This window comes from Armigeres subalbatus, chromosome 3 (assembly GCF_024139115.2).
Source record: "Armigeres subalbatus isolate Guangzhou_Male chromosome 3, GZ_Asu_2, whole genome shotgun sequence".
NCBI lineage: Eukaryota > Metazoa > Arthropoda > Insecta > Diptera > Culicidae > Armigeres > Armigeres subalbatus.
The window spans coordinates 247,045,033-247,067,825 of record NC_085141.1 but is presented as its reverse complement, the minus strand read 5'-3'; the positions used below and the strand labels follow the sequence as shown (position 1 = coordinate 247,067,825).

Genomic DNA, 22,793 nt, shown 5'->3' with positions numbered 1-22,793 from the left:
GCATTGCTCCACCCCGATCCGTTTCCAACTTTCCATTGCGCGGTCATACCAATCTGCTTTCTAAATTTAATTACGCGGTCATTCCAATCCGCTGCCTACATTACATTGCGCGGTCCTCTAGATCCACTTCCCAAATTTCATCGTGCGATCATCCCGATCCGCTACCTAGATTCCATTGCACAGTCATCCCGATCCGCTTTATAAATTTCATTGCGCGGTCATCCCGATCCGCTTTCTAAATTTCTTTGCGCGATCATTCCGATCCGCTTCCTAGATTCCATTGCGTGGTCATCCCGATCCGCTTCCTAAATTTCATTGCGCGGTCATCCCGATCCGCTTCCTACATTTCATTGCGCGGTCATCCCGATCCGCTTCCTACATTCCATTACGTGGTCATCCCGATCCGCTTCCGTCACTTCATTGCGCGGTTATCCTGATCCGCTTCCAACAAATCCATTAAGCCTTCATATAGATTCTTTACTAGTCACAAAGTTGCATGCAGTAACTTTAACCATTCACAACCCTATAACAATTCCAATCAGCAAGGTCCAATCGCAAACTCAATTCTTCAATTCACCTGAAATCCCCATTATAAAAACAAACAAACAATAACATCTATTTGGAAAGGCCGTTCCTATAGTAACGTACACCAATACGCCAACACTCTGTAAATGTCTATGTTGGCCCCAAAGGGAGCAATAACAATTCCTCAATCCAGCCCGACCTCTTAAAAACTATGCTCTATACCACTTCACCCCGATCAGTCTCAGCATCCATCCCATCGACCAAAAATGATGTACTTGATCAATGTAACAAATTGCACCATACTTAATTTAAGACGAGTTTAGTACTCTCCATTTAATTCCACCAATTATTTTGATAACTTTGCAGATACGTATTTCGACCACAACTGTGTGGTCGTCTTCAGTGTCTCGTACTTGACTCGACTTCGAAGTCCGAAGTCGAGTCAAGTACGAGACACTGAAGACGGCAGTTTCAGTTTCGAGATATGTGACATTTTCTGTGGAAGGTCCCTGAAATCAGTTTTTTGAGCATAACTTTTTTTCGATGTTTCAGGCATTTTTACCACCTTCTACAAAGTTGTTTAGTTAACAAAAATACACGTTTTTGTAGAACATTGTTAAGCTCTATCTCTTAAAATTGAGAAGTTATTTGAAAAAATGTGTATTTTCTAGTGTTTTAGAATTGTATAACTTGTTCCGGCGCAAAATGGCGCACACAACTTTTTAGTACACTGAAACTGCTGTATGTCTACTCTTATCTCGCGGTTGAAGCTTGTGTTTACACGAAATTACACGTGAGTTATATAGATTTCAAATGTCCCACTTTTTGCTCTACTTGTACACTAAGTTTATGTAAATGCTATACGATCACAATAAAAATTAACCTTTGATAGTTGACCAATAGGCCCATAGTATATTACAACACGATGAACTAAGCTGATGTCTGTATGTGTGGTAAAGAAAGTGGTAAAAATGCCTGAAACATAGAAAAAAGTTACGCTTAAAAAACTGATTTCAGTGACCTTCCACAGAAAATGTCACATACCTCGTACTATATAAGTCACAGGTATGGGGTCTCTTTGGCAAAGTGGCTTGAAATACCATCCGCTACAACTTACCTGAGGACACTAGGCTCATATCTGGTTTCGATGGTTAAGCAACATTTTTATCTCACGTTTAGGTGAATTAATCATTTTACAGATTTTCTCGAAAAAAGGCTCTTTTCATATCTAACGTCCTCACCAAACAAACTATAGCGAAAAAATCAACAGAAACGATGCTATTAAAAAAGCGCACGAAATCGGCAAAAAGCAACACTGTGCAGTGGCAGTGGCGGCTGACTTCAATCGCTGCTGTTTTTTTATTGTCGTTGTTGCACTGAGAGGAAAAGGAATAGATAGATGAAATAAATAGCATGATATTTTCTTTCCTCTTTTTACCCATCTAGTTTATCATTTTGTGTATGACAGTTTAATAATTTTTAGGTTGAATGGGAGAACTTTTATTTATCGTCGGTAAACGAAGAAAAAAAACTCTCAAATAAAAAAGTAATTTTTAACGAGACTAATTTCATTTTTAATTTTAAGAAAATCAAGCACTTTTCAAGAAGAAAGTGCAAAACATTCTGTGAAACCATGTTTGTTTTTTATGTGTAGGAAAATCCCTTTTACACAATCATCGCGAGCTTGTGCATTTTTGCAACAATAAATAGAATTAAACTCCTGGCAGGATCGCCAAATATGTAGCTTTGACTCCAACAGAGAATAACCCAATACAGCTCGATGTCCTTGCACTTTAGAACCTTCCTTACAACTACCAGCAGTTATGGCTGTACCTTACATGCACAGGATGTACAAGGGCTTTCATAGACTGATACATACCACACAAATTCGAGATGCTCAAGGTACTCCAAAACGTTCTAAAGTTCAACCCACGGTATCTACCGGACCAACCAAGGTTTTTGCAATGTCCTCATCATCGGTATACACCCAATCCTGTTCAATAGGTATATACGCATCATGCTAACCCAATTTCCCAATTTGAATACTAGATCTTCAAAGTACTCCAAAATATGCTTGAGTTTAGTTCATACTATCTACCTGATCAATTAAGACTTTCGCAATATCCTCATCATCGGTATTTACCCAATCCGGTGTAATAAGCATATGATCCTTATATCCATGAACATGAGATCTAATGTCCAAGATACTCTAAAATGGTCTTGAGTCAAAATGCACAACAACGTTTAGGTTAACCTGCGATTTGTTCTGCGTTCACGGACTTAGATGATCAAGTAGGACCATTGACTGGAATGTGGAATAGAAGTTCATTGGAAAATTGTTTGAAAAAACCATCAGAGTAACCGGGAAAATATGTTTAGTATGGCATCATTTGCTTCCAAAAGTCCTTCAGGGATGTTTAGATGCACATATATATCTTTGTGGACTTGGTTGATCGGGTGGATCGCATGATTTGATTTCCCGAGCGTTTTGGAAAACCTTGTAGTACCTAGTAAACATAATGAGTGAAATTCTATCGGCTCAATGGACCTGCTGGGATGTTTAGCGTTGCGCGGATACGTTGTTCAGGACTTGGTTGATCATGTAGACTACATGTTTTGAACTCCATGACGTTTTGAAGAACCAGAAAGGCGTTTAGTTGGTTGTAAAAGTAATGAGTGGAATCCTATTGGCTCAATGGACATGTTGTGCTGTTTAACGATTCACGAATACATCGCTCAGGGCTTGGTTGACCGGGTAGATCATATCGTCTGAACCCCAGGTCGTTTTGGAGACCCGGAAATAGGTTACGTTAATTCATATTATACGACATATTCTCAGCTTTGAACATGTTGTTTCTTGAGATATTTTTAGGTGCATTCGAGGATATATACTCCAGAACAATTTGGACGGCCTAAGACATCCGAAAAACATATTTCAACACCTTTTTAGTGCTTTCTATGCTAGTTTTGGCCGGATCGAGCGAAAAACCCAAAATCTGTACCCATGTAAATAAAGTTAAGATTTTTTGAAGTGATTCACTTTTAGGACATTCTAATAAACCAGCGATGATCATGCACTATACCGGTTGGGACGATCCCCTGCACTCAATATTTTATTTGCTAGAAAGCAAGAAATCGCAAAAATTCTGCGTCACTGCATTTGTATGACGTGAGACATAAAGTGGCACAGAAACAAAATTCATGATTATTTTCAGATAAGAAATAATAAAAATTGTTTCATCGAACGCAATTCAAAAAACCCCCTCTGACCAAATTGCTAGCTACGCCACTGCACAGTTATCTTATTTTGCAACCAACTTGTATGAAATTTAGTGAAGAACTGTATTATACTCTATATCTTAATGATTGGCTTCAAAGGTACGGACTTCTCGGGGATCCCTAAGTAAAATGGGGTCGAAATAGGCAATCTTTCTTTTACTTGTAGATAATTAGTGGTAAATGCTGACAATAATGATGCAAGCGTTTTTATTTATCATTCTGGAAATGAAAACTGAATGTTTGGATCTCCAAAACTCGGTTACAGATGTTCTGGGAAAACGCAGCTTGCGTAATTTCAAACCACATAATTTTGCAAGACTTGACAACAGGGCATCTGAGTACACAGTTTTTTTTTTTTTTTTTTTTTTTTAACTAATTTTATTTGCTAATTATCTAATACATGCATTCATCTCTTAGACTAGGTGTTCCGTGTTTTCTTAACACTATCATCCTTATTTGCTATGTTACTTTTTAGTTATTATTAATACATTTCAATTGCCTCTGGCAGTTAGGATATTTCCTCTGGTTGAATTAAACCATGTAGGAATTACAATGTTTTCTACTTAAACTAAACTTAACCTAATTTATACTAAGGGTACAAGGAGCTAATCGTTGCAATAGAAGATTGCAACGACTTTTGTCTAAAATTGGAAATTATTTTGTTGGACATTTGTTGCAATGTCTCAATATTAGAAATTCTATGAAGTTCATTGGTACTATACCACGGAGGCAACTTCAGAATCATTTTCAAAATTATATTTTTAATCCTCTGGAGTGCCTTCTTTCTGGTATTGCAGCAACTAGTCCATATTGGCACAGCATACAACATGGCAGGTCTAAAAATTTGTTTGTAAATCAAAAGTTTGTTCTTAAGACAAAGTTTTGATTTTCTGTTTATAAGTGGATATAGACACTTAATATATTTGTTACATTTGGCTTGAAGGCCTTCAATGTGATTTTTAAAAGTTAATTTTTGATCTAGCAGAAGTCCTAAATATTTAGCTTCGCTAGACCAATTAATTGGAACCCCATTCATAGTGACAATATGTCTGCTAGAAGGTTTCAAATAAGAAGCTCTCGGCTTATGTGGGAAAATAATAAGCTGAGTTTTGGAAGCATTCGGGGAAATTTTCCATTTTTGCAAGTAAGTGAAGAAAATATCCAAACTTTTTTGCAATCTACTACAAATGACACGAAGGCTTCGCCCTTTGGCTGAAAGGCCCGTGTCATCCGCAAACAAAGATTTTTGACACCCTGGTGGTAAATCAGGTAAGTCAGAAGTAAAAATGTTATACAATATGGGCCCCAGTATGCTGCCTTGGGGGACACCAGCCCTTACAGGTAATCTATCAGATTTAGTATTCTGATAGCTTACCTGCAGTGAGCGATCTGATAAATAATTTTGGATCAGTTTAATGATGTACAGAGGAAAATTAAAATTCATCAATTTTACAATCAAACCTTCATGCCAAACACTGTCAAATGCTTTCTCTATATCAAGAAGAGCAACTCCAGTCGAATATCCTTCAGATTTGTTGAGCCGAATTAAGTTCGTAACTCTTAATAACTGATGGGTGGTTGAATGCCCATGGCGAAAACCAAATTGCTCATCAGCAAAAATAGAATTGTCATTAATATGAACCATCATTCTATTTAAAATAATCTTTTCAAACAGTTTGCTTATTGAAGAGAAGCCTCAGCTGGATTTTTGTCCGGCTTCAAAATTGGAACAACTTTGGCGTTTTTCCATTTATCTGGAAAGTATGCCAATTGAAAACATTTGTTAAATAAATTAACCAAAAAGATAAAGAGCTCTCAGGAAGTTTTTTGATAAGTATGTAGAAAATACCATCATCACCTGGGGCTTTCATATTTTAAATTTTCTAGTAATAGATCTCACTTCATCCAAATTAGTTCCCAACGAAGGGTCAAAAACATTCTCTTGATTGAGAATGTCTTCGAAGCTCCGTGTAACCTGATCCTCAATTGGACTAGTGAGACCTAGACTAAAATTATGGGCACTCTCGAACTGCTGAGCAAGTTTTTGAGCCTTTTCGCCATTTGTTAATAAAATTTTATTTCCCTCTTTAAGCGCTGGAATTGGCTTTTGAGGTTTTTAAGAATTTTGTTAATTTCCAAAAGGGTTTCGAACTGGGATCCAACTTCGAGACATTATTCTCAAAGTTGGTATTTCTCAGAATAGCGAAACGTTTTTAATTTCATTTTGCAAATCTCGCCAAATAACTTTCAACGCGGGATCGCGAGTTCTTTGGTATTGCCTTCTTCTCACATTTTTAAGACGGATCAGTAGCTGAAGATCGTCGTCAATAATAATGGAGTTGAATTTAATTTCACATTTAGGAATTGCAATGCCTCTGGCTTCGACAATTAAATTTGTCAAAGATACGAGAGCATTATCAATATCACTTTTGGTATCGAGAGGAATATCAACATCAAAATTCCTATCGATATACGTTTTGAGAAAGCCCAATCAGCACGATGAGAATTAAAAGTAGAGCCGATTGGATTATAAAGGGCCTCTTGTGAGATTTCAAATGTCACAGGAAGATGATCAGAGTCAAAGTCAGCATGAGTTACCAATTGGCCACACAGCTGACTTGAATCCGTTAAAACTAAATCAATTGTAGAAGGATTTCGACTGGAAGAAAAACAAGTTGGTCCATTGGGATAATGAATAGTATAATATCCCGCAGAACAATCTTCAAATAAAATTTTACCATTGGAATTGCTTTGAGCATTATTCCATGAACGGTGTTTGGCATTGAAGTCACCAATTACGAAGAATTTTGATTTGTTGCGAGTCAGAATTTGAAGATCAGCTTTCAACAAATTCTTTTGCTGCCAATTGCATTGAAAAGGCAAGTAGGCTGCAATGAAGGAAAATTGTCCAAAATTTGTTTCAACAGAAACTCCCAAGGTTTCAAAAACTTTGGTTTCAAACGAAGAAAATAATTTATGTTTGATACGTCTATTAATGACAATGGCGACCCCACCACAGGCGCTGTCAAGACGATCATTTCTGTAGATAAAATAGTTTGGATTTCTTTTAATGGAGAGTCCTGGTTTTAAATACGTTTCAGTTATAATGGCAATATGCACATTATGAACTGAAAGGAAGTTGAATAATTCATCTTCCTTACCCTTTAGAGAGCGGGCATTCCAATTTAGAACTTTCACACAATTATTTAGATCCATTGAAACGGAGTCCGATAACAATTTTTTGTGTGTACTTTATACCAACCTGAACAGCTTCAGGAATGGTATTTGCTTTGAACATTGCATCAATCATGTGATGCAATTGTTCAGTTAAAAATCAAAATCGGAAGCAGTCCTGCTACCTGAATCGGCAACATGACCGTTCTTTTCCGTTGGGACATGGGTATACACCTCATTTTGAGAAGAGATGTTTTGTCTACCAGCCGCGCTGTTTGCATAAGTAGGTAGATTGGAGAGATTGGAATTTACTGAAGTGCTTGCTACCCGTTGACGAGCGGCAAAATTTGTTTGTGAATTGTGGTGGGTATGACCTGCTCGACCGGTAACCCGTTGCGACATTTGTGCGTTTGAAAAATTTCTACCCGTCGAATCTGGGATCCCATTGGACTTTCCTGTCATCAATTTTGCACGGGAATTCAAAACTTTTTGCGTGAAGGGCATTCCCAGAAATTGGATTTATGATTGCCCCCACAATTTGCACATTTAAATTTATTGGAATCTTCTCTCACAGGACATGCGTCCTTGGCGTGAGAGGTTCCACCACAAATCATGCATTTAGCATCCATGTGACAATGTTTGGTTCCATGACCCCACTTTTGGCACTTACGGCACTGGGTGGGGTTTTGGAAATTTCCCTCAGGCCTGCGGAAATGTTCCCATGTAACACGGACATGGGACATAATACAGGCCTTTTCCAAACTTTTCATATTATTTAGTTCACTTTTGTTAAAATGAACTAAATAAAATTCTTGAGAAATGCCCCTCTGGGAAGTACCAGAATGGGATTTCTTTTTCATCTTAATTACTTGGACTGGTGAAAATCCAAGTAATTGAGAAATTTCAATTTTAATCTCATCCAGTGATTTGTCATCACTGGGGAGACCTTTCAAGACGACTTTGAACAATCGCTCAGTTTTGTCGTCGTATGTGAAGAATTTATGACGCTTCTCAGTTAAATACTGAAGAAGACGTTTGCGATCGTCAAAGGATCCCGGCAAAACGCGACAGTCACCCTTCCTAGCAATCTGAAATGAAACCTTGATCCCCTGAAGGTTACTCAAAATCTCATTCCTAAAGCCAGAAAACTCGGCAACAGATACCACAATCGGCGGAATCCTTTGCTTTTCGCATGAATCGAATCACCTGGGCTAGATTCGATTTGATCAATATCATCATTAATCAAATCGAACTGAGTGCTCAGTTCGATAGGAGAAAATTATTTCCGACATTAGAGTTTGAAGGAATATCTGAATTCTCCAGCTTCCTTCTATTTTTCCGCGCTTTGGTAGGCCGGTCTTAAAACTTTGTTTTTTTTAAGGAAGTGGAGAATTCAGAGACTCTCTTCCTCTTGTTTTTATTAATACTAATTGCTGGGCGTGGAGACGTGACCTTCTAAGAGGTTTTTTCCCAGAACGGTGTCCCTGCAGGATTACCACCGCTTGTAGGAATTTTACTTCCGCAAACGGGTCCAACGTAAAACGAAGGCACGGGTCCTTGCAAAGATCGTAACGGGATCAGTGGGTACAAATAGCGCTGAGAAAGCACTGTTGAAATTAAAATAGCTTCGGGTAGTATTAAAAACTTCCTTCCGCAAAGAGAGAAAGAACCGCACAGCACGAAAGCACGATGCGGTCTGGACTGAGTACACAGTTCATTCCCCCAAGTCTCCCCCACCTTACAGAAACCTTATGCTTCAGTCTAGGTCCTGTCGGAACTATCTTTCGATACTATACTGCGGAATGTAAACTCTTCGTGCATTTCGGGCTATTCAGCTCCCGCCTCGATCGCGAATACTCGATTAGTATCGGGAGGTGGATCAATTCTACTCTGACGGAGAGTTCCCCGATGTCGGAAGCTCCCCCACAAACGATGATCCGCATCAACAGGTGACCGGTCGAGTGCCTAAGTCAATCCAAATATTCCGGGTGGAGATAGCGTCCGGTTCAATTATACTGGATCCGAAGACTCGAGAACGATGCGTTCAAGCCTAACGATCTACTTGCACTAGTCGGCGGTGGATCTACTCCGATAATCGTTGAGATTTAGTCCATGGAGCTCCGACGAAAACCTCCGCAACAATACGCTCCAATACTACCGGACGGTGCTGGGCTGCTGCTGCGTGCTTCAATATCGTTGTATCTGTATCTAATACTGTAATACGTTGTATCTGTATGGCTAACCAGATCATGCTTGCAAAACGTGACATGTCAAAAACCTTTGTGATAAAATTTAGAAGCTGTGGAAATTTCAAAATTTATGGGCTTAATTTTAATTTTCCGTGTAAGAAATTAGAAATATTTTAGAATGAATCATTCTATAGTATTAGGTTAGTTGTGGAAAAATACTGTGTTACGGGAAATGCCAGAGATTAATATGCAAAATACTTCAGGCATAACATACTATGTTATAATAATACCAAACGCATAACAAATTATCAGGGGAACTGCTCATTGAATTCATACCATGTACCCAAATCAATACCATTCGAAAACAAAGAATTGGTGCGCAAATTGTTTTATTTCTCATTTTTGTGATTTTTTCCAGCAGTGAGCACGCCGGATAACAACAAAACACGACACAAATTGAGCCTAAATTGCCTGCTTTGCGAATGTTATTGATATAGGAGCAGGTCATTAATAATGGAACAGATACCCTACATGTTTGGTATTAAAATACCTCAGCATGTTATATCTGAAGTGTTTTGTATATTGGTGTTTGGTATTATTTTTTGGTAGGGTAAGACGGTATAATATGCCCCCCCTAAGGCAACTCCTTGATAACTTTTTACTTTTCAACGCAATTTATACAAACTTTGTGTTATTTGGTAGTCCAGGAAGTCGCAAATGCATTGGCCGTGAGTTTTCATAAAAAAATATTACAGATAACACGTATTAAAGCTTTTTTGAAAAGTCGCGAAAAAAGGGATTTCAACAAGTGCCTGGGCAATACGCCCCACCTTAGCCAAAGATGTTTCATAGCCCTTCATTAGTATTTTATCAATCCCATAATAAAAAGGTTACAAATCCTTATGCGCTTGACATTAAAAAACCAACATAGGTCCATTTAAGCAGGTGTGAATTACATTTCAATATTTTCCATACAATTTGGAAGCAACTGCTGCAGGCTCGCTGCGCTTGTGTCCAATTGGTAAGGGCATATCGTCCTGCCTACACTGGGGCGTTTTGGCGTTTGTTTTCGAAAATCGTTACATTTTTGAAGATGGAAGCTATTTTATATCATATTAACCACTGAGAAAAGTTATTTTGTTGCCCAACTGAGTGTTCCAGTGCAAGTTTTGTGGACAGTATGTCAGAGTCGCTCCAGAATGTTGAGCTAACAAACATAAAAAGTTACATCAAAACTGTAACTTTTTGTATTTTGCTATTATTTTCATTGTGTAATACAAAAATACTTCCACATTCACATAGTACGATGGGTTTACAAATACTCATAGGTACCAACTGATTTTGACCCTTAATTAGTTATTTATTTATTTATTTATTTATTGACCAAAATTTCGTAACCTAAGACTGACAGTCTTTTTTATGTTACATTGATTATTACTAGTAGAATAAGCGCTTTTATTATTTTGGTTTTGCTGATATTTTTACTATTTTACTTATTAAATGAATATAATTCCTATTATTTGAAATGCTGCATGCAACCTCTTTTAAATGCCGTGAAAGATATTTCTTTTGATAAACTATTAGGCAATGTGTTCCAGTGAACTACACCTCGAACGAAAAATGAGTTCCCATACTTAGACGTGCGGTGTCGCGGCAAAACGAATTTTCTAAATCGATTGCTTCTAGAAATTTGTAGTTTTTCATATAAATAATCTGGTTGCTTTGTACTCTGTAGACCATGCAGAAATAAACAAGAACGAAGTTTACTGAAGTTTTCAAATCGACACCCAATTAGCAAATGCTGAAGGTGAGAAACGCTTGAAAACCTGTTCAAATTGAAGACATAACGTACACATGTATTAAGAGCAACTCTAAGCTTATTGAAAGAAAACCAAGAAAGTTCATCTAGTAAAAAGTCACACGCCATAAAATGTGGAAGTATAAGACTTTTAAACAATTTTGTTTTAATATCGGTTCTCAGAAAACATGCTGTTCCATAAAGTGAACGCAAACTAGCGAAAATAGTTTACGACAACGCAAATTTATCCCATTCAAAATTGGATTGAATATGTATACCCAAACTTGCAGCATTTTGAACATATTCAATAGGTTCTTGATTTAAAAATAGAAGTGGTTTTAGTGTTTCATGAAAAGAACATTTGCTTATAAATATAGCTTTTGTTTTCTTTGAATTGAGCGCTAGCATGTTACTAGAAGACCATTCATGAATTCGTTGTAGATCTTCATTGATATTCCTTGATATTTCCATGGCACTAGTATTTAAGCAATCGTAATATAGTTGGGCATCATCTGCAAATAAATGAATTTTACCGTTTCGAACTGCATCGGTTAAGTCATTTATATACAAAGAGAATAGAAGCGGTCCCAAAATCGAGCCCTGAGGTACTCCTGATAAAATCGGTGAAAAATTGGAGTAAGTGCCATTGTAAAAAACTGTCTGAGCTCGAGATGTTAAATATGATTTCACTAAATTTACTGCTTGCTCCGAAAAATTAAATTTTGTTTTTAGTTTGTTACACATAACACAGTGTGACACTGTGTCGAAAGCCTTTGAAAAATCCAGTAGAATGAGAATTACAGGGCGACCATTATCAAGAACTATTCCAATATCGTCTATAATTTTAAGCATCGCTGTTTTGGTACTGTGTTTTGAACGGTAACCAGATTGAACTTTATTTAGAAGATTATTTCTCTCTACGTACCCACGCATATCTTTTTGAACGATTTTTTCGAACATTTTAGACAGTGCACACAATATGCTGATAGGCCGCAGATTATCCAACGAGTTACAATTCTGCTTCTTTTTTATAGGTAAAACTTTCGATAGTTTCCATTTATCAGGATAAACGCTTGTAGTAATTATTGAATTGAATAGATGTGTTATAGGTTTAATCAGTATGGGGGAAATATTTTTCAAAAATTGAATTGGAATCCTATCCAGTCCTACTGCATTCGATTTGATAGAATACATAGCATGAACAACATCAGTTTCATTGATATGGTTGAAGTAAAAGGAATCCTCATTTATTCTATGATCGACAGTTGAATGATTCACAATAGTACTGTTAGAGGAAAAGTTATCACAAAAAGTTATTAATTTCATCAGCAGTGAAATTGTTAATTACAGGAGTTTCTGTTTTTCCAATTCCAATACTTTTATGTTTTGCCACAACTGTTTTGACGGAAGTTTATGGTTAAGCTTTTTCTCATAGTGGCGTTGTTTGGCAGTTCTTATCAGAGTATTAACACGATTTCTAGCTATTTTGAACGCCAAATGGTCGGATTGAATCTTACTTGATTTCCATTTTTTAAATAATAAATCCCTGTTAACAATTGCTCTACATATAGATGAGTCAAACCAAGGATTCACTTTCTTATCAGCCGATATAGTGCGAATCGGAACAAAAGAGTCATGTAAATCTATCAACACTGAGTCCAAAAAATTTAGTAAATAATTAGAGTCAATATTTCGATAATAGTCAATCCAGTCAATTGAATTGAAAGCACTTACTAATGGATCAATTTCGATCGATTTATAATCATGAAACTCAATGATCTTTGGCAAGCAAATTGTATTGAAGTCAAGAGACGCAAATAGTAGATCATGATTGGAAAACACAGGAGCTTCAATTTGATTAAATCTTAGAACTTTTGATGGATCATTTGTAAGTAATAAGTCCAGTTGTGATGAACCATTCCTATGGAAAAATGTTGGTTCACTTCCCACACATTGTAGTGAATGTGAGTACAATACATTCCGAAGCTTCTCCGATTTTGATGTGTTGACTAGCATATTAGTATTGAAATCTCCTAACAGAAAAATTTGTTCATAAATAAAACCGAAAGACGATAGTAAATATTCTAATGATGTTGTGCAGTCAACTTCTGGAGGGTTGTAAACTACTGTTAATAAGATTTTTCCTTTTGGCAAAAACAGTTCTACAGCAATAAATTCAGTAATTATAGATCCGATCTGGTTGTTTGATTTAGCAATAAAATTGTAGGCTAAACTTTTTTAATATATAGCAATAAGCCTCCTCCTAGACGACCTACCCTGTCATGTCTTACTGACTCATATCCTGCAATAGCTACGATAGAGTCATCAATTGTATCGTTCAACCATGTCTCACATACACATATTACATCGACACTACTCACTTCAACAATTTTTCGTAATTCCTCAATTTTGCATAGTTTACGAGCACATAAACTCTGACTATTCATACAACACACGGACAACTTATCTCCAATTAAAGCGGATTTCATAACGGTGCCGGGAATGCACCAGTTCGTCGAGATGTAGGAACTAGAATTATTAGCCATTACAGAGAAAATAATATACAGCAATTAAAAGAGGATGGAGTATGAGCATTTCTTCAAACATAACAGTATTCATAATATACAAACTTTTAAATTTTAATACATACAAAAAACAAACAGTAAAAACGTTAAGCATTATTATACCAGCTGAAGTACTATATCGAGCGCATTCAACACTCCGATAGCAGCATGACATCGAAGTAGCAGCATAATCAGCGCCATTTAGCGCCCAGGACTAAGCTATTAAACAGCATCAATTTTTTTGCGAATTACCTGCGCCATTGAGCGCCCAGCATCCAGCATACAACAGCAACAGCAGCAACAGACTTTTAGGAGTGGAATCATGGGATTAATAGGAAGGAGAGGAAGGATAAACAGAAACTTTTTAGGATCGGGTTGATGACGGCAGATTGAGCTCACTCTCAGTAATAATAGCAGTAACTTTTTCCTCCCCAGCTTTTTTCACGTAGAGCACGCCATTACGTGTAAACACCTCTCGCAGTTTCCCATCCTTTTTAAGCTTCAGCGCCTTGGCTCGCAGATCACGGATGTGAGGTCCTATGTTTTCGTTAATGTAAATTCGTTTCTCAATCGTAAATCCAATTCCAGTGAGCGATAAAGAACGGGATCGAAGATAGCGGAAGTAAAAATCGTTGCGTTGGACAGTAATTGCGAACTGTATCATGATCATATAGACATTTCCAGCTGTGGTGGTCCCCTTCGAGAGACGACGAATGTCAACCAATGGAAAATTGCTTTCTGTGTAACCAAACGATCTGCACCATGTGTGAAAGTAGGAGAGAAGGTCTTCTCCATCCACAAAAGGAACTCCGCTCACCACCAAGTCATTTACACGAGCTGATCTATCCAAAGCTATTGATGTTTCCTCTCTGACCTTTACAACCGAGGTGGACAATTTAGTGAATGATTGATTATTTTCTTCACGTAATTTGTCGATGTCCGAGGCGAGGTCCGTTCGCAGTTTACTCATTTCCGATGATATTGATGAAAGAGAGTCTCCCAGTTTTTTGAAATCTTCCTTCGTTGTTCGTTGGTAGGAAGCGAGTTGTGATTGCATGAGGTTAGCAAGCTCAGCAACGGTCATCTCACCATCACTCTTCGCCCCAGTTTTAACGAGTGAGTTACTACGAAGTCGTGTTGCATGTTCTTTGTCTGTCATGGCGGGATTCTACACACTCACAGGACCACTCGAATAAACTGTCTTTTGTAATGGAACACAAAAGCCGGGTGATAAAATATCACTAATTTAGCGACAAATGTCGGCGATCGTGGTGTAATTTGTAGGGTCCACGAAACTAGAGCACTAGAATATCACTTCAAGCGAGCGTAGATAATTTAAACACAGAGAAAAACAACCGTTTTTACTGTTCGCACAGGATCGATATATCTTACGTGCGCTTCATTCTACACACTCTCTCTCAACTTTATACGCACATAGGGGTATTTTCGCAATCTAGCCGGAATAAATTATTTTATCTCTCAAATTGCTATATTTCACCTTATTTTATGATACTGTGATGATAATTTAGCTGAAATATCAGTTTTCTTAATTTTCACTTTTTGACCCATGTGCTTTACCCTTTACAACCCTGAAAAACATTAATAATTTCAATGAATTCGTTCTCGCCATTGCTGCTACCGAAATCAGTTCAACTCTATTTGTTTGCAAGGGGAAACATAGAGCTAAAAGATGGTGTCAAGGAAACTGCTGTATGACTCTTCCTCTTTTCATAGGGATGTTGAATGTATGATATAGGTCATAAATGCCTTAAATACAGTACCAAACTAAAAACATCCGCTTTCAAAATGGCGCAAATTTGCGCAAGATTTTTCTTCGGGATCCTAAAAATAGACATAAATGCGTCCTCTCTATACTGAAATATTACCGAATATCATCGAATAAGTGTTTTATGCTTATTGAAAATATGAGGAACATTAACTAGTTTTAGCTCGAAAATCGACTTCGAATTACTCTTTTATATTTCTATTCAGAATCATTTATTCTTGTCAAAAACACGTTTACATGATACTATTTTGTCTACTTTTTCATGGTATGTACTGATCTGTGGATTGAAGTGACAAATATTTGACCACAATAGAACATACCGAACGTAATCAATTTCAACAGAGAAAACCGGAAATTTCCTCAATAAAAAACCTCTAACTTTCTAGAAGTGTAGTAATAAAACTTTAAGTCTAAATAGAAAACCTAGTACTAGGAGTGGCTCGTCTACTATTCAGAGAAGTTTGAGACATATTTAGACTGCTCTAGGACAATTTTGAAAATTTAACTTTATTCCGGCTAGAATGACGAAATACCCCTATGTGCGTCGTCTTACCCTATTTTTCCTCTCATGCAAGGCAAGTTCATACCAAATTCTGTTATCGAGGTCGTCGCTCCTGCTCGGGATTGGTGATCATTTGGAACTGCTAATTTGGACAAATTTGGTGGAAAATGTAGTGATATATAATTTATCCAATTTAGCAGAACCGCGACCACAGTGACAAAAATATGATCATGCCTCCTGAGATTTTTTAGAAACATGAGAAGTTCGCTCCTTATTATTTCCTTCTGTCATTTAAGTCTTTTGTCGTCAAACCACATTGTATTTCCAGCAGAACACTCCGAACAGACTTTCCAGCAGAACACTTCATCCGTTGAAGTAAATGTATTAACGATCCATAGAATGTGTGTCAATTCCATTCGTAAATTGGATAATGATCAATAAATTGCTTATTCGCTATTATAAAAACAAACTTTCCTCCCACACCGACTGAGCAAAAGTAAACACCGACTCGACTCGTCGTCTCCGAGAGTTTCGCTTGCATTCGCCGCGCGGCATAAACTGCGAGAGCGGATTCGCACCATGCGGTCTCTTGCGGCGGTCTATGCTGTTGATGTCGACTCCACCAAGCGAAGCAGCAGCGTTGTTGTCGAGAAGTGGCCGGAGTGAAAAAAAGGCCGAATGAAAGTTTACCAGACGTTGGCCGACCGCGTGATTCCAGTTTCTGCACTATTGTGCCCCGAAACGGACGTACATATCGGCGACGTGTTCAAAATTCGCGTGAATGTGCGCAGTTCTCTCGGTGGCGGTTTGAAATCGATCGAAGTCAACGCGTGCTTTGGGCGTCGTGAATTTCGTGAATTTCGGCTACCGGTGTCTGGAGCTACACTGCAGGAGAGGAGAAATGATCCACCGTTGTTAATCTGATGCGTTTGCGCTGTTTTTATGGTGATTATCTAATGTGGGCCTGGTCCGGGTTTGGAGATTTTAGGACCAATAACAAAGGAAGTGTTTGGACAATGTGCGTGTGACGGAATCGAATTTGGAGTGAAACGAATTTCTTATCAGGGCGAACATAATCGGGGGTAGTTCCATTGAAGCAGCCTCGGCCTTAGTTGGAATGTGAAGGAAAAAAATAGCATGCCATGGCATCTGCGTCAGCTAGTCAGCGGTGAATGATAGCTTGCTTGGACGAATTCGATTACGAGAAAGTGAAATTTTCTTTGCCTTTCGGGCGAGCGGCGGTCGGTCGGTCGGTGCGGGAACACGCGAAAGGAAGCAATGCCGTGCCGTCCGGTCCGTTGTCTGTTAGCCACTGACAATGGCCAAATGGGTGAACACGCCATGTGGGACGGGAGAAGCAAAAAAATAACTCAAAAATGGTTCGCGTTGGAGTTGAAGTGGTTTGAAAATCTGAAAGGAAGATTTCTTCATGTTTCACAAACGTGAATGCAAAGAATCCTAGTGGAAAAGAAGAAAAATCGCGCAAAACATATGACTTTCCGTTTATTGCGAACGAATAATGGTGGAACGAATCAAGTGATAACGCAACATTGAGCACTAATGTATTCATCGATTTATGATATCATTTATAGATGCCTCGCGCTTATTATGTTTATGATCAACGAAGCGTATGTAACAGTCATCATGTGGGTCATCAATATCTGGGTGAAATGTGTTGTCAATGATTTTCAACGTCTTGTTGTAATGTAATGGCGCAAAATAGTAAGCTCATTATTGTTTAATCTAGTTTTAGTAGATATGCGAATTCTACCATATTTTTTGCATTACACATTCTGCATTACACATTTCTAACTGAACAGATCGACCATTGTTTTTTTTTGTCTGCCTCTTCTTTCAGGACCGGCTAATCTTGCACATCCAGTGATGTTCGGAATAATAGCCGCAAAGGCCGATTTTCATACAAAATAGCAACTTTGACATGCTGTAACTTTGTTCCCCGATGACCGACAGTGAACTACAAATATGTTGAAATTGATATACATTAAATATCAAGTTTATTGAACCGCCTGTTGAAAAATGACATACAGTCGCCTCTCCGCCTCTCGCCATCTCGATATTGAAATTACCATCGAGATAAGGAGAGATCGAGGAATGTAGGGGAAGAGGCCCCAAAACGCCCCCCCGATGCAAAACGCCTTTTGGGGTTTCCGTCATATTTACCGTCATTAAGATGGCCGTAACAAAACTAGATCTAAAATTATGTAGGCTAGGCGAAAAAAGTTTCAAAATAGTTTATGGAAAGGTCGGAAAAACCGAAAATTTCCACATTTTGAAGAAACATCTAACATTTTGGCGAGGCAAAACGCCCTAGTGGTGCTAACCTACAATGTAGGGGAAGGGGGGGCAAAATGCCCTAGCTAAGCAAACACTGATTTATTGTCTTATTTGTAACGCTATTCATGGGTATTTTTACATTATGCAACAGTTAAACAAGATAGCTAGTTAATGCCATTAAAAAATTGTCAAAATTCTCAATCATATTGATAATATTCACATTTCAAAAAAGTGGTGATATTCTGTTACCGGAAAACTAATGAGGCAAAACGCCTTTTAGCTGGCAACTACTAGGAACAAAGTACCATGCGTCGGCGAATCAGCATTCTGGTATGGATAGTGCGTGGAGACGCAAGTACATTGTAGGTTAGCACCACTAGGGCGTTTTGCCTCGCCAAAATGTTAGATGTTTCTTCAAAATGTGGAAATTTTCGGTTTTTCCGACCTTTCCATAAACTATTTTGAAACTTTTTTCGCCTAGCCTACATAATTTTAGATCTAGTTTTGTTACGGCCATCTTAATGACGGTAAATATGACGGAAACCACAAAAGGCGTTTTGCATCGGGGGGGCGTTTTGGGGCCTCTTCCCCTACTTGCGTCTCCACGCACTATCCATACCAGAATGCTGATTCGCCGACGCATGGTACTTTGTTCCCTAGTAGTTGCCAGCTAAAAGGCGTTTTGCCTCATTAGTTTTCCGGTAACAGAATATCACCACTTTTTTGAAATGTGAATATTATCAATATGATTGAGAATTTTGACAATTTTTTAATGGCATTAACTAGCTATCTTGTTTAACTGTTGCATAATGTAAAAATACCCATGAATAGCGTTACAAATAAGACAATAAATCAGTGTTTGCTTAGCTAGGGCATTTTGCCCCCCCTTCCCCTATAGATCGAAAAAGGTTCGTTGCTACGGAAATAGGCATTTCTTGTTCTCGATGTGTTTTTATCGACAAAAAATGGTCTAGTAGCCTAGAAATTTGATTATATCGACATAGTGAGCAGAGCTTAAAATAATCGAAGATTTTTGGTGAAGCCCATCGGCCTTCTTTGTCATTCTCATTTCGTACATATTCATATTCGGCTGAACATTGACAATTTCCGATCAATTATCAGTTAGTGAATATTTATTTAGTTTTTGTAAACTAATGAATTACTGTAAAACTAAACACACCCGAGGGGAAATTTTAGTGCCAAAAGTCAACATAATCAAGGCCAATTATGTTTTTTTAAACGCAGTGACCATTCTCAGTACCAATCAACTGAATGAATATGTGAAGAAGAAAACTGAGTAAGTCATTCTATGTTTTGAATAGTCATGCGACGTTTGTCAATATTCGGTCCGAAGTTGCTTCGTGAAGGTGATTATTTTATGCTCTGATAGGGAGAGAGAACCCTGAACAAAATATGACCAGAACGAGATACAGAGATATCGAGATATGGAGGTTATCGAGAAGTAAAAAGCAAAAATGTATGTAGATTGATGGGACCGAAAAAATCATCGTCATAGGTAGATATATCCAGTCTTGCAAAATGTCGTGACCATCACCAGATGATCAGATATGAAAATAAAAACCACCACGCTTTTAAACGATGTTCTTTACTGACAATCACTGCAAGCGCATCGTGACATGTAGAAGCTGACACGTGTGTAGCTTAAGCGTGACACCCTGATTGACAACCACAAGCTGAGAGCCATGAAGAGCATCAGGTCGGTCAGCTGTCAAAGGTGCAGGTGAGCACCGTTAAATATTGATTGATTTTGTGTCGTTTGATTGGACTGACGTCGTTTTTAATGGATCAATCAAGGTAACTCATTTTGCACTCACCGCATCAAAACAACGGCGACACTGTATAGGTCATTGCACGCGGCAAACCTAACCTCACTATTTTGACAGGTACTGGTCCTGTTGTTTACGTTTCGGACTTAGAATTTTTTTGATCCAAATTAAATCTGCATATTTCACGATGTTGAAGACATTTTGTAAATTCCGCATTCAAATAATGGTAATTATCGATAAGTTTAGGTAATAATCGATCAGATAAACCAAAGAATGATAGAATTATATCAAAATTAAAATTTAATCGTCTGTAAATAACAGGACCAGTACCTGTCAAAAGTCGTGCGTGACGTCACTGTGCAATGGAGTATACGCATATTTCTATTCATGTGTGTTTGACAGAACATGTCTACGGTGGCGCGATCTGCTCATTTCATAGCGGCAGTTTTTGCTTATTGATTGGTCCATTGATAAATCAATAGATAAATTAAGAGTTCATTCACAAATTACATAATGCTAAAATGGAGCATTTTCAGCCCCCACCCACCCTCTCGTAACGTATTTTGTATGGAAGGGTTCTAAAATTTGTATGGGCCGTAACGCTCGGACAGACACCCTCCCACCCCCTAAAGCGTTATGTAATTTGTGAATGGCCCTTAACTGAGTTTTTCCAAATTCAATCTAGACTATCTTTTGAAAAGGGCCAAATTTTGTTTTGCTGAATTTTTCAAATGGATATAATCGAAAAACAACGCATCCTACAAAAAAGTGTTGTATGGGTGACTATCGCATAATCAGTCAAATTTTCTGATAAAGATATTGGAAACAATTCAAAATGAGCCCTACACTGGAAAAATCAGTCTTAAAAATTAAAACTCGATTTGTGAAGAAACACGCTTTTTGATTTGAATGAAATTGTGTCTCACGAAAGGTGATTATGTTCCCTACCTACCGTCCATACATCGCCAGCTGAGCACTTTGAAGGAAAAAAGTTTTTCTAACAAAAACTTTCTCTTGTCGGAATTATGTTCAGTGTATTTTCATCCGTTGCGACCAGTTACGACCTAAACATTGTACTCTGCTTGACTGTACAGGAATATTTTAATATATTTATGTATGTATATGTTAAATCCACTGATACTCCTTGACACTGAATTCCGACAAGAAAAAAAAATGTTAGAAAAACTTTTTTCCCTTAAAAGTGTCAAGCTTGCGATGTATCATTCAAATCAAAAAGGGCGGTTTTTCGCAAATCGAGTTTTAATTTTAAAACTGATTTTTTCAGTGTATGGCTCAATTTGAATTGTTTCCAATATCTTTATTAGAAACTTTGACTGATTTTGCGATAGTCACCCATACAACATTTTTTTGTAGGATGCGTCTGTCGTAACCGGACCGTTCAGCTGTTATAATTGTTTGTTGGCTTCCACGTTCCAACTAGCAGGGGCGGTGCCACCCACTTACCCGCGTCGGAACGGAGCAATCCTTCAGCACAGAACGGATGTTCTGTAGCTCCCACGTTCCGACTAGCAGGGGCGGTGCCACCCGCTTACCCGCATCGGAACGGAGCAATCCTCCAGTACAGAACGGTTGTTCTGTAGCTCCCACATTCCGACTAGCAGGGGCGGTGCCACCCGCTTACTCGCGTCGGAACGGAGCAATCCTCCAGCACAGAACGGTTGTTCTGTAGCTCCCACGTTCCGACTAGCAGGGGCGGTGCCACCCGCTTACCCGCGTCGGAACGGAGCAATCCTCCAGCACAGAACGGTTGTTCTGTAGCTCCCACGTTCCGACTAGCAGGGGCGGTGCCACCCGCTTACCCGCGTCGGAACGGAGCATTCTCCATCCGGATGCTTTCAGTTGATATCAGCATCTATTTTAGGTCCGGTTACGACAGCGTCGTTTTTTGATCGCATCCATTTGAAAAAATCAATAAAAAATTTGGCCTTTTTCCAAAGATAGGCTGGATCGAATATGGTAAAACTATGTATGTACTTTTCTTTTTACAGCACCTCTTAAAATATTGAACAAAAAGTCAACAAAAACCATAAGAACACTTGAATGTTCCCAAAAGTTCTATTTTGGCTTCATGCATTTTTATTACAGCAAAAATCTAGTAATTTCCGCTAAGGCTGTGAACCATTCCACCGATTCGTTTAACTTTTAGTTAAAATTTGACAGTTCAATGGTTATTTTCCCATCGTGGTTAAAATTTTACTCCGAAGCCGACCCATTTGAGTTTTGACAGATTGAAAGTTATTTGGAGCGAAATGGATTTGGCGCCAATTTTCTCGCGAACAAAGTTTAACTATCGAACTGTCAAATCTAACCATGCTCCGGAGGAGGGTTATTTTTAACCACGGCGAAATAACCATCGAACTGTCAAATTTTAACTAAAAGTTAAACGAATCGGTGGAATGGTTCACAGCCTAAGTGGATTATTCCATTGCTGACGAGCGTTGATTTCGAACCAAACACCGCATAGGTCAAGTGATCATCACGATAGTCAAGATGACACGGATATGACAACCACAACATCAGGAAAGTTTTCCTATCATTCATGCTGGTGATCACAGGCAGAAGAAGTGAAGACATGGTGAGTGACCCAACGCTAGTTGCTAAAATGTCACTTTCATGGTGATCGTTACACCAAGCATGTGAGATCCACATTGAGCATCACAATTGAGTACTTGACACATGACCTGGATTTTGTTATTGTCAGGCTTTGCGTGACTTGTACGGTGACACTTTGCAGCACTGGATATATCGAGATATAGAACATCGAGATGTAGGAAGCAGTAATGTAATTTCTCATTTTTTATGAGAGATGTCACGATGTTACATATCTGCCTCTTTCAATGTATAGGTATAGAAATGCGAAGAATGAATGGCAT

The 22,793-nt window shown here is 38.3% G+C and overlaps 1 protein-coding gene across 2 annotated transcripts in view; it reads left to right on the top strand.

Annotated features, from left to right (window-relative positions):
* Positions 1-16,525: 16,525 nt before the first annotated feature.
* The window catches only part of LOC134223208 (uncharacterized), an 85,655-nt gene continuing 79,387 nt past the window's right edge, over positions 16,526-22,793 (top strand). The window contains exon 1 of one of the 2 annotated variants that reach the window (XM_062702347.1): positions 16,526-16,762. The gene's annotated coding sequence lies outside the window, so the exon portion shown is untranslated. Of the gene's footprint in view, positions 16,776-22,793 lie in introns of both variants that reach the window. The other variant, XM_062702349.1, reaches the window with a different exon arrangement.